At 52.7% G+C, this 12,733-nt stretch overlaps 1 protein-coding gene across 1 annotated transcript in view; it reads right to left on the bottom strand.

Moving 5' to 3' along the window:
* LOC117355774 (enoyl-CoA delta isomerase 2, mitochondrial-like) overlaps nucleotides 1-12,733 on the bottom strand; it is a 128,248-nt gene that overhangs the window by 110,928 nt on the left and 4,587 nt on the right. The window lies entirely within an intron of this gene.

Raw genomic sequence — 12,733 nt, 5'->3', positions numbered from 1 at the left:
GAAGGGAAACCTTCAGGACAGCTGCTCTTTGCCCTCCTTCAGTGGGCCAAGAATCCAGACCAGCAGCGGCAGCTCTGTATATTTTTAACTTCGGCACAGAGCTGCCCCTAATCAATAGTTTAGCGCGGTTTCATGAAGCAGCTTCGGGGCCTTTGCTAGGCCGGCCCACGTCGCATCATCGAAGCGGGCCGGCATAGCAAAGGCCCCGAAGCTGCCTCATGAAACCGCGCTAAACTATTGATTAGGGGCAGCTCTGTGCCGAAGTTAAAAATATACAGAGCTGCCGCTGCTGGTCTGGAGGTGCGGAGACAAGGCAGGAGGCAAACGCGGTGGAAGGCAGGAGTCCCGGCGAAGGCAGGAGTCCAGGCACCGCGACTGCAACAGGAAGTTGCAAGTCAGCTGACGCCGGCCTTTCGTTGCGGCGGGGACCGAATCCTTCGCGGACCGGCAAGATTTTGTTTGCGGACCGGCGGTTGAAGAACTGTGCTCTACACTGTGTGCGCTGTGACGATAAACTTGTGCGCTGCGAGGTAATATTTTGAGCGCCAGCGCACCCCAGCGCAGCTTAGCGGGAACGTTGGTCCTGAGCATCCTACGGAGTCCTGTGATAGGTGCTCAACTTTTCAGTCTAGAGCGCTCCGCCGACGCCGTGCCCGGATGGCAGAGCTCTTCTCTGTGGACCCCGCGGCGGGGAAGACCTCGGCTTCGGCCCCGGCCTCCGGCCCCTCGACCTCGCCGCGACCCTCGACTTCCTCCAAGCCTGCTGCCTCGACCAAACCTGCCTCGGGTAAGTCCTCCCTTCCATCCTCGACTCCAGGGTCGGCGAAGAAGCCATCCTCTGGCTCCTCGACTGCGGGTGGGTCGTCCTCGGCCCCGCCCCGAGTGGCGAAGTCTAATGCCCCGAGGGAATACTCGAGACCGAGGTCGCCCTGCAGGGAGCACCCCTCGACCCCGGATCTGCCGGCCATGATGGGGGTTCCGGCCTTCCAGGACTTACTCCGAGCGCTGATTGCCTCGGAGCTGTCCGGGGCCCTCGCGCACCTGCAGCAGGCTTTGGCCTCGACTGCCCCGGCGTCGGCGGCCTCGGTCTCGATGCCCTGGGCTTCAGCCCCCGGGGGCCTGCCGACCTCGGTTGACCAGCCTGAAAGAAGTGTCAGGTTAGGAGGATCTCTTCCTCGAGGTCCTCCTGGGGCTCCTCGGGCGAGGCGTCGGCCGAGGAAGCCAAAGCGTTCTCGGGGTTCTCCTCGGAGACGCGGTCGCTCCTCGCCGACCGGGGGTGAGACCTTGCGTGTCTCGGAGCTCCGCCTCGACAATCCGAGGCTTTTCCGGTCCCCCGTGGGGAGGGGTTCGAGGGACTCCTTGCCGAGACGGAGGGGACGTGCCTCGGTCCCTCATACCCCGGGGACTTCCCCCAAGGGCTCCTCGGGGCATAGGCGGTCCCCGACCCCTTCGAAGTCGCTTGGTATGGCCTCCTGGGGATCGGGGTCTGGTAGGGAGCCTCGGTATTCCCGCGAGGCCTCCCCTCTTTCTTGGCGGCGCGGACTTCGCGAACTCCTTCCCCGCCTTCCAGGCCCTCTTCCTTCTCAAAATTCGTGCAGGATATGGCACGTGCTTTGGACCTGGACTTGCTTGCTGGGTCTCAGTACACGAAGGAGTTTTTGGAGGAACAAGACTTGCCCACTCCCCCGAGAGAAACTCCTCGTTTGCCTCTCAATAAGGTCCTCCACCAGACCTTCCTGAGAAATTTGGACTCCCCTCTTACAGTCACAGCGGTGCCGTCTAAGATGGAGTCCAAGTACCGGACCATCCCATGTAAGGGCTTCGAGAAAGCACAACTATCTCACCAGTCGTTGCTCGTTGAGTCGGCGCTGAAGAAGTCGCAGCCCTCTAAGGTCTCGGCGGCGGTCCCGCCTGGACGGGAAGGGCGGACCCTGGACAAGTTTGGTCGTCGCCTCTATTCCAATTCATTGATTGGTTACCAGGGTCCTCAATTATGCCTTTACGTTTTCCTCTTATCTTCGAAGCATGGTCAAAGACTTGCCTCGTTATCAAGGGGTCATGCCGGATTCCCACAAGGAAGGTTTTGCCACGTTCATGTCCAACTTATCTCAACTGCGTCTGTACCTGTTTCACGCTGTTTACGACGCATTTGAACTGGCCTCCAGGGTATCCGCCTTTGCAGTGGCAATGCGCCGGCTGGCGTGGCTACGTACCCTGGATATGGACCCGAACTTGCAGGAACGTCTGGCCAATCTACCCTGTGTTGGCTCTAAATTATTTGATGAGTCCCTGGAGGCGGCGACCAAACGTCTGTCGGAACAGGAGCGCTCCCTTGCCTCCTTGGTCCGTCCTAAACTTCGGGCCCCGCCACAGAAGCCATTCCGGCCTCCCCCGAGGCGGTACCCACAGAAGTCCACGCCGGCCTTCTCTAGACCTCCGTCCCGGCGCCCGCCGCAACAGGGTAGGGGAGGCCAACAAAAACCTCAGGCGCAACCCCGTCCAAGCCGGCGCCGTCTTTTTGACATGATGTGCGGATGGGGGCGGGCCCCCTCCGCGCTCTCGCCGAACCCCCTTCCTATCGGGGGTCAGATCCGAGCCTTTTATGCGGCCTGGACCGGGATCACATCAGATGCTTGGGTGCTCCGGATTATCTCAGGGCTACTCGCTCAATTTCTCAGCCACGCCGCCGGAACATCCGCCGGGGGCTTACCCATTCAATCAAGCCCAACTTCCTCTTCTTCTCGCGGAAGCAAGGGCCTTGTTGAGCCTTCGGGCGGTGGAACCTGTACCCCCCGACCAACGGGGGCGGGGGTTTTACTCCCGGTACTTTCTGGTCCCAAAGAAGACCAGGGACTTACGCCCCATTTTGGACCTCAGAAAGCTCAACAGGTTCCTGGTCCGGGAGAAGTTCCGTATATTGTCGCTTCCGGTGTTGTATCCTCTTTTGGAGGAAGGGGACTGGATGTGCTCCCTGGACTTGAAGGAAGCATATACTCATGTTCCGGTGCATCCCGCCTTCCGCAATTTCTTACGGTTTCAGGTGGGGGAGTTGCACCTTCAATATCGGGTCCTCCCCTTCGGACTGGCTTCGTCCCCTCGAGTCTTCACGAAGTGTATGGTGGTAGTCGCTGCAGCCCTGCGATCTCGGGGGCTACAGGTCTTTCCCTACCTGGACGATTGGCTGATCAAGGCATCGACCAGGGAGGGAGTTATCTCAGCGACCCGACAGACTATCATCTTCCTTCCACGTCTGGGGCTTGAAGTGAACTTTCCCAAGTCTCAGTTGTGCCCGGCTCAATCCCTTCAGTTTATCGGAGCCGTGCTGGACACGGTTCGCCTCCGTTCGTTCCTCCCCCCCCTCTTGGTTGGAGGCCCTGCTTCGATTGAGTCGCCAGGTTTCGCTGATGCCCGTAGTATCGGCTCAGCGCATGATGATTCTTCTGGGCCACATGACATCGACGGTCCACGTCACTCCGTTCGCCCGCTTGCATCTGAGGCTTCCTCAGTGGACCTTGGCCTCGCAGTGGCGTCAGGATCGCGACCCAGTCTCTTGCTGATAACGGCGACTCCTTGAGACGCTCGCTCCGTTGGTGGACCAACTCTTCCAATCTTTCCGGGGGTTTGCTCTTTCTCGTTCCTCTGCATTGCAAGGTCCTGACCACGGACTCCTCGGAGTACGCGTGGGGGGCTCATCTCGACGGTCTGCGGACTCAGGGTCTATGGTTGGCAGAGGACCGTCTTTGTCACATCAATGTGTTGGAGCTTCGTGCCATTTTTCTGGTGGCTCGAGCGTTCTGCCACTTGCTACACGATCAGGTAGTCCTCGTGCGGACGGACAACCAGGTGGCAATGTATTATGTGAACAAGCAGGGGGGAACGGGCTCTTGGTCCCTGTGCCGGGAAGCCCTGTGCCTTTGGGAATGGGCGGTCTCCCAGAACATCTTCCTACGTGCGGTTTACATTCAGGGAGAGAGGAACTGTCTGGCAGACAAACTCAGTCGTCTTCTCCAGCCGCACGAGTGGTCGCTGAACTCCCGGGTTCTGCGCAAGGTCTTCGACCGCTGGGGAACTCCTCAGGTGGATCTGTTTGCCTCCCCGGAGACTCACAAGCTGCCCCTCTATTGTTCTCAGATGTACTCCTGGGACCATCTCGAGGCCGATGCCTTCCTTCTCGACTGGGGGGGGGAGGTTCCTTTATGCGTTCCCTCCTTTTCCTCTGATCTTGAGAACGTTGGTACATCTCAAATCGACCGGAGCCACTATGATTCTCATTGCGCCTTGTTGGCCGCGGCAGCACTGGTTCTCCCTGGTTTGGAGGGCGACTCGGCTATTGTAGGCCTGGACATGGAGAAGACATTTGATAGTATCTCGTGGCAGTATCTCTTCTGGGTTCTGCGTCAATTTGGCATAGAGGGGTCTATTCATCATTGGATTAGTAGCTTGTATATACAGCCGCATTGACTTTTGGTCAATGGTAAGTTTACTGCACCATTTGCTTTGGGACGGGGGACGCGACAGGGCTGCCCATTGTCCCCGTTACTTTTTGTGTTAGCTATTGAACCGCTGACTGCTCGGGTTCGGGGGGATCGGACTATTCAGGGCATTCGTATTGGGGGTCTGGAGAGTCGCATTAACCTCTTTGCTGATGATATTCTTCTTTATCTGGATCAGCCCCGTCGGGATCTGGGACGGGTCCTTGCTTTGGTCCGCTCCTTTGGAGATCTTTCGGGGTTGCGGGTTAACTATGATAAGTCTGAACTTCTTCCCTTGCGGTCCACTCAGGTGGAGCCTTGGAATGCGAGTCTTGAGATTCCACCGGTGAAGGGGCCGATGCGTTACCTTGGTGTATACTTAAGTCCGGTTCTTAAGCTTCTGTACCGCTATAATGTGACCCGTCATTTGGAGGCGATTCAGAAATTGTGTGATAAATGGAGAGACCTTCTGCTGTGTGTCTCGGGTCGGGTGGCGTTGACAAAGATGGTCCTCCTCCCCAAAATTTTGTATCCGTTGCAGGCGGTGCCGCTTTGGGTTACTGCTAAAGATATGCGCCTGTTTCGTTCGATCATCTCCTTCATTTGGCGTCATAAGAGGGCCAGGGTTAGCTATGCCACTTTGGCGTTGGATAAATGTAGGGGTGGTTTGAATCTTCCCGATCTTCGATATTATAATGTCGCCACTTTGTTTCGCTTCATTCATGAAGGTTGGTCGGGTTGTTACAAATTCTCGTCTCAGGCCTGGGTGGAGTCCTGGTGTGCTCCGCACTCGGTTCTGTCTCTTCTGCACATTTCGTTGTTGGCTGTCCCGGGAGGTGGGGCTAAGTTTGCGTATCTTCTTCCCGTGCGGCGAGCGTGGCGGTGGTGGAGGAGGCGGCAGGGGAAGACTCCGGCCGCTTCCCTTTTCTTACAGTTGTATGGTAATGCTGACTTTCCCCCGGGAGTGGGTCATGCTTGGTTTCGGCAGTGGGAGCAGAGAGGGGGTAGAACTATTCAGGATATCCTTACAGTGGGGGGGGGGGTCATTTTCCCTCTTTTGCCCAGTTGCAGTCACATTGGCAATTGCCTCGGACTCATTTCTGGGCTTACCTTCAGGCACGGCATTATGACTTGTCCCTTACTCGTCGCTGGAGGTATGCTTGGCTCTGTGGTCCCTTGGATGTACAATTTTTTCAGGTATCTCCTGCCTCTAATAAATTAGCTACCTGGTATCGGATTCTGAAGAACGCATCGGATCTGGGTCCTATTGATCGACTGGCGTCCCAGTGGCAGACCGAGCTTGGCACTACCCTGGACCGTAAGGCCTTTCTTGATTTCTTTGCCACTGTGCACGTCTTGGGGGGGTTCCACGGATTTCAGGGAAATGCAATTTTAAATTTTGCATCGGGCTTATATTTCCCGGGTTCAGGGAGCTCGTATAGGCCTTTGGGAGGCAGCAGTTTGCACCAAATGCAATCGTTTATTAGGTACCCTAACCCATCATTTTTTGGAATGCCCTTCTTCTGAATTATGGCTGCACGTTCTCCCTTTTTTGGAGCGTATTCTCCGGAGGGCTGTGCCCTGGTCTTATGGGTTTCTGCTCTTGGGAGATCAACGTGAATTGATTGAGGGGGGGCTCACACTTTCCCAACGCAGGGTTCTCTACATGGCTGTCTTGGTAGTCAAAAAGCTCCTGTTGCAACATTGGGTGGATGATTCTGTGGCATCCTTTCTACAATGGAAGGCTCGTTTGGAGGAGGTGGGGCGGTACGAGCTTCAACGTGTCCCTCGCTCTGGGACTCTGGCCCACCGCTGTTATCGAGATCTGTTCCAGCATGGAGACAGTGGGTACGGACGCCTACCCTTGAGTTTTTCTTCTAGAGGGGGCTGTTGGCTTTCTATGTCGTTCCTTTTGTCCTTCTGTTTTCGCTTTCCTGGGTAGCTGCATCGGTGTGTGTGCGGGAGTGAATTTTTGGGGTGTGGATGTCTGGAGCTTCGAGTGCGTTGTGTTTATTGTGGTCTGGGGTGAGGGTTTGGGAATTGGGTGTGTCTGTTTGGCCAATCAGGCCTTAGATTAAGTGGGGATGGGCGGACCCGCTATGCCTAAGGCCTGATTGGTCCAGGCTTTTAGAGCCTGGGCCAATCAGGCCTTAGGCTTCGGCGAGATGGGCCAGGAAGGGGCGGGACCGCTTCATTTCGACGAGGCGTGCCTGCCGGCTCAAGACATGCAAGACCCTTCTAAGAACAGGTTTGGTGGAGTGGAGGTTTGGGGGGGGTTGCGCCGGGGGGGGGGGGGGTTGCGTCTTCGGGCAGGAGGGATTGGGCACCCTCCTGCCAGCTATCGATATTGTCGGGGGGGGGATCGGTAATGTCGGGGGGGGGGGGGGGACGGTCGGTAGTGTCGGGGGGGGTGTCTTCGGGCAGAGGGTTTGGGCACCCTCCTGGTCAGGGGGCCACAGCCCGCTATACTTATAGCGGCAGAGAGATCCCTTGCCGCGATAAGTATAGCGGCCGCGTCTACTTACAATGTAGGCCAGCATTTTGCTGGCCTACATTTTAAGCTTCTCCTCTACTAGGGAGACGCGTAGGGCTGCCTAGGTTCAGCCTAAGGCCCTTAGACGAGCTTAGGCATCTTGCGGGTCTCCCTAGGCTTCCAGAGGTGCCTTCAGGCTTGCGGAGGTGCCTTCAGGCTTGCCTGGGGAGCATTTTTTTTAAAAAAAGTGCATCCCGATTGGCTGAGTAGACAGCTGTAGGACGCCTAAAATCGGGATGCACTTTGGAGAATCAGGGCCTAAGTGTTTTTACACTTTTAGGAAGGGTGGGTGGGGATGGGGAGAGGGATATATATTGCATCATTTGAAGGAATTGAGTGCTGTCTATTGTGTTAATTGATTGATAATGTGTGCACTTTGTGCTGGCTTTAAAATGAATAAAGATTTATACAAAAAAAAAGTTTGAAGCGCTTTTAATTTTGGGAAGGACTTGTACGTTGTTTTTATTGTGTTTTTTCCTGAATGTTTTATATTTGAGTTTTGGTCTTTTGTACACTATTATGAACTGTTTGGGATATGTGCAGTGTATAAATAAACAGTATGATGTAAAGTGGTACCTTGGTTTGCGAGCATAATTTCTTCCAGAAGCATGCTCGTAATCCAAAGCGCTCGTATATCAAAGCAAATTTCCCATAGGAAATAATGGAAACTCGGACAATTCGTTCCACATCCCAAAAACTTTAATAGAAAATACAGTACTGTACGTATTTGTATTGTAAGATATCGCTCGTTTCGAACAGTCACTACACTGCGGGTAAATTGGGTGTGACGCTTTAATTATGTTCAGCCGCACTCAGCATGAGATATGCGCCCTTGAACAGCAGGTGCATGTATTACGTTAAGACACAATCTGTGATGCAACGCGCATATATTGTGCAAATTTGACATGACGCATGTATTTGTGATTGTACTGGAAGACAACGCACATTTACGCACATTAAGAAAATGTCTTGCAAAACACTCATAAACCACGTTATTCGATATCCAAGGTTTGACTGTATTTATTTGATAAATCAGTGGCGTTTCCAGCGGCAATTGTTTGGGTTACTTTTTGGGCTACTCTAACACAATTTGGGCTACTTTTTGCCATGAGTTGGGATGGAAATTTGTTTGCCATCTGGCAACCCCAGGGAACTTTATTGTGTTGGCAAGTTCGTTGAAAGATAAAATTATCCCAGAACAAGCAGGCAGCATATTCTCACATGTGGGTGACCTCCAGGGCCAGTTTTAGACATGCTGTAGCCTAGGGGCAGAAATTAAGGAGGGCCGTAAGGTTACCATATGGCTCCAGAAAAAGGAAGACGGTTTGAAACATCCGGGATTTACTTCCATTGGTTTCAATAGAAGTAAAGCCCAGTCTCAATCTGTCCTTTTTCTGGAACCATATGGTAACCCTAGAGGGAGCCCAATTCCTTCTCCTCCCTTGCAAACCCCTCCCCCCTTCCATCTCACTACCTGTTATTATTATTACCACACATAATACAACTTTAAATTACTTCTACACAAAACTCTGTTTCCAGTGCAATAGGTGAGACATTTTTAGAGACCAGTGTTTCTCAACCTTTTCAGGCCAAGTACCCCCTAAGCCTAACAAATACCGCCGGCCCACAAGCCTTCCTCCCAGCCTAAGAAGCATGAGTCTAAGTCATCTAAGGGTGTCTCTATGCCTCAGGGTCCAGATGCCTTCTCGGAGTTCGTGAAATTTTAGTAGTCCGAGTTTCAATCAAGGTGTCCGGCTGCTGGATGTGTTACCCCCTATGGTGTCGCACGGCACAGGTATTTCTTTGGGGACGTCAGTCTTTCAGACTGCTCCCGCTGTTTCACAGTCTGTGCTGGAGACTACAGAGGCAACTCCAGGCCTCATTGATAATTTACTCCCTGGATTGGAGGATCCAGATTGGGATACTGGATCCCTTAGGGCAGGGGTGCTCACACTTTTTGGGCTTGCGAGCTGCTTTTAAAATGACCAAGTCAAAATGATCTACCAACAATAAAATTATAAAAAACACAAAGCACACCGTACGCAGAGAAAATGTTAATTATCATTTATATTCGGGGATTTTTCAAAGAGATCAAGGCAAATGACTTTAAAATAAGCAATGTCGCCTCAGTAACAACTATACAAAAATAGACAAATATAAGCCCTCCCTTTTTACTAAACCGTGATAGCGGTTTTTAGTACAGGGAGCTGCGCTGAATGCCCTGCGCTACTCTCGACATTCATAGGCTTCCTGCACTAAAATCCACTACTGCAGTTTAGTAAAAGGGGGCCATAGTGCAAAATATAGACAGCAGATATAAATTTTCAAAACGGACACATTTTGATCACTAAATTGAAAATAAAATCATTTTTCCTAACTTTGTTGTCTGGTGATTTCATGAGTCTAGTTGCATTTTCTTCTGCCTGTCCAACTTTTTTTTCCTCTCTCCCTGCCCCCTCCCCTTTCTTTCTTTATCTCTGTCTTTCTTTGTCTCCTTATCCCCTTTCTTTCTGTCTCCCTGACCCCCATTTTTTTCTTTCTGTTTCTCTGTCTTTCTTTCTGTCTGTCCTTTCTTTCTCCCCAAGCCGCCGCCGTCGTCTGGGAACAGGCTCCCAAGCCGCCGTTGCCGCCGAGTTCTCCCTGCTCCCCGACGCTGTAACAGGCTGGCTCAGAAATTCCTCTCCGACGTCAGAATTGACATCAGGGGTTAGGGGGAAGACTGGTGTGCCCGGCGCTTCTGCAGTCTGGCCTGTTACAGCGTCAGGGAACGGGGAGAACGCAAATGCAATGCGAGTCTATCGCGGAGCCTGGGATGGGCTCTGCGATCGTCTCGCGTTGCCTTTGTGATCTACTGGTCGATCGTAATCGACCTTTTGGGCACCCCTGCCTTAGGGGCTTCGGATCCTGAAGAAGACCCGACTGTGGTGCGCTTGTTTAAGGTGGTGGCACTCCCTGACTTGACTGCTGAATCTTTACAGGAATTGTGCTAGGATGATAAGCCCACTACTGCCTCTTCTTCCACTTCTCCATGGCTCTGCAGTATGCATGCCCAATCTACTATTTTTCCCTGGTATCCGGATTTGAATTTTTTAGTCACAGAACAGTTTGACTCTCCGGAAAGTCCCTTGTAGACTTCACTGTGCTGCTCCTTCCAGAATTCCCTCCCTCCCATATCTGTTTGTATGCATAAAGCCTGGGGCCTAGGATTGCCAGGCGCCTGGATTTACCCGGACATGTCCTCATTTTAGAGAACATATCCTGGCGTCCGGATGGCTTTCATTACCCAACAATTTATCCAGGTTTTTAAAAGTTTCCAGCTTTGGACCATGTCAGGAGGGTACTTGCGCATGCACGGATGCAAAGCGATGACATCAAGTGCATGCGCGGATGCCCTCCTCACATGGCTCCGAGCACAAGAACAGATTGAGGGACGGGGCTGGGGGAAGGGCCATGGGTCCAGATTTTACAATAACAGTTGTGTGATTGAAGCACAGAAAGTGTTCCAGAAGCTGGGGGAAGATCTGAAGTCTTTGGTACAGACAGCAGCCTTTTCTGAAGTACTCCCTACCTGTGGTAAGTGAAAGGAAAGGCTTTATGATATAGAGAAGTTCAATAAGTGGCTCAAAGTCTGCTGTCAACAAGAAAGTTTTAGATACATAAGTGGATGGAGCAATATCTAGAAAACCAAAAGGCTATATTATAAGGATGGTCTATATGGCCCCGATTCTCCAAAAGTGCGTCCCAATTTTAGGCAGCTGTAGGCGTCCTACAGCTGTCTAATCAGCCAATCGGGATGCACGTTTTTTTTAAAAAATGCTCCCCAGGCAGGCCGCCTATATTGAAGGCGAGGCCCGCAAGACACCTAGGCCCTGATTCTGTATAGGACGCCCGGGAGAGGCGTCCTATTCAGAATCGGCCTACACTAAAACCCCGATTCTGTAACTGGCGTCCATGTTACAGACGCTGGTTAGAGAATCGGGTTAGATTAGACACGGCCCGCTATACTTATCGCGGCAAGGGATCTCTCTGCCGCTATAAGTATAGCGGGCCGTGGCCTGTCCGATCGGATGCCCCCCCCTCCGACACTACCGACCGCCCCCCCCCCCCGACACTATCGATCGCTGGCAGGAGAGTGTCCAATCCCTCCTGCCCGAAGACGGCACCCCCCAATCAGGCCTTAGATCAATCCTGAGAGGAGTAGACAGTCATGTAGCCGGAGGGAGAGAGGACAGACTGGTAACATGTCTCCCGGGGGCAAAACAAAAGACATCAACAATATCGAGAGGATCCTGGAGGGAGCCGAGACGGAGGAGACAGCAGTAGTGATCCACATCGGAACCAACGACATCAGCAGGAGAAACTTCAACAGGACTACACTAACTGACCAGTTCAGGACCCTGGGGAGGAAACTGAGACTAAGGACAAGGAAGATAGCCTTCTCAGAGATCCTGCCAGTACCGAGAGCGGACACAAAGAGACAGAGCGAACTACAATCAATTAACTTTTGGCTGAGGAGATGGTGCGAGGAGGAGGGCTTCCACTTTGTTAGGAACTGGACTACCTTCTTGGGGAAGAACAAGCTCTACAGAAGAGATGGACTGCACCTTAGCACAGCTGGGACGAGGATGCTGGCACGCAACGTCCAGAACGTCATAGACTTGGCTTTAAACTGAGGAGAAGGGGAAAGCCGATAGTCGACCTGACCTCGACACATCGGACATCAGTACCTGACAAAGGTACTGAACTGGGAAAGTGTAAAAGAGGACTCGGGTCTGAGGGTGTATGGGTTGAAAAAGGACCTAAAGACGCATTGCAGGGATCGAGGGCACAAATGGACCAGGTAAGCGGCACCAACACAGAACAACAGGAAACAGAGGGGCAAAGTCATTGTGAAAAAGAGCCCAGGACTGAGTGGGAATTAGGAGAGCAGGAGGCGCAGGGGAAACAGGCAGAGGACGTCACACACACACACAACAGGAGGAGGACGAAGCTCAGGGGCTGGCAAACCATGAGGGAAACTGCAGGAATACCAAAGCACAAGGGAAACAAAGAGAGAGGACAAAAAACTGGGTCTTAAACTGCCTATACACAAATGCTAGGAGCCTGAGGGCCAAAATGGGAGAACTGGAAATCACAGCCAGCAATAAGGACCTAGACATAATTGGAGTCACAGAAACGTGGTGGACTGAGGACAATCAATGGGATGTGGCCATACCAGGGTACAAACTATACAGGAGAGACAGGACACATAAAAAGGGTGGAGGAATAGCGCTGTACATAAAAGACTCCATACCATCAGCCAGGACGGAAACAACAGTACGGGCGGATGGCCTGGAATCACTATGGGTTAAGCTACAGGGAGGAGCAGGAGCAGACATTAAACTGGGTCTGTACTACCGCCCACCTGGACAACCGGAAGAAATCGACCAGGAGATGGAGGCTGAACTGAAGCAGGTATGCAGAAGCGGAAATGTGGTGGTGATGGGGGACTTCAACCATCCTGGGATAGACTGGAGTATTGGGCACTCAAACTGCGCAAGAGAGACAAAATTCATAGAAGTCACGAGGGACTGTTTCATGGAGCAGCTGGTCACGGAACCAACAAGGGGCGATGCCACTCTTGACCTAATCTTCAACGGACTAGGGGGGACAGCAAAGGAGGTGGCGGTATTACCCCCACTAGGTAACAGCGATCACAACATGATCCAGTGCAGGCTTGAAATTGGAT

The sequence above is a fragment of the Geotrypetes seraphini genome, chromosome 2 (genome assembly GCF_902459505.1).
Source record: "Geotrypetes seraphini chromosome 2, aGeoSer1.1, whole genome shotgun sequence".
In the NCBI taxonomy this organism is placed as follows: Eukaryota; Metazoa; Chordata; class Amphibia; order Gymnophiona; family Dermophiidae; genus Geotrypetes; species Geotrypetes seraphini.
The sequence above is the reverse complement of the archived record's forward strand: the minus strand, read 5'-3'. Positions and strand labels throughout refer to the sequence as shown.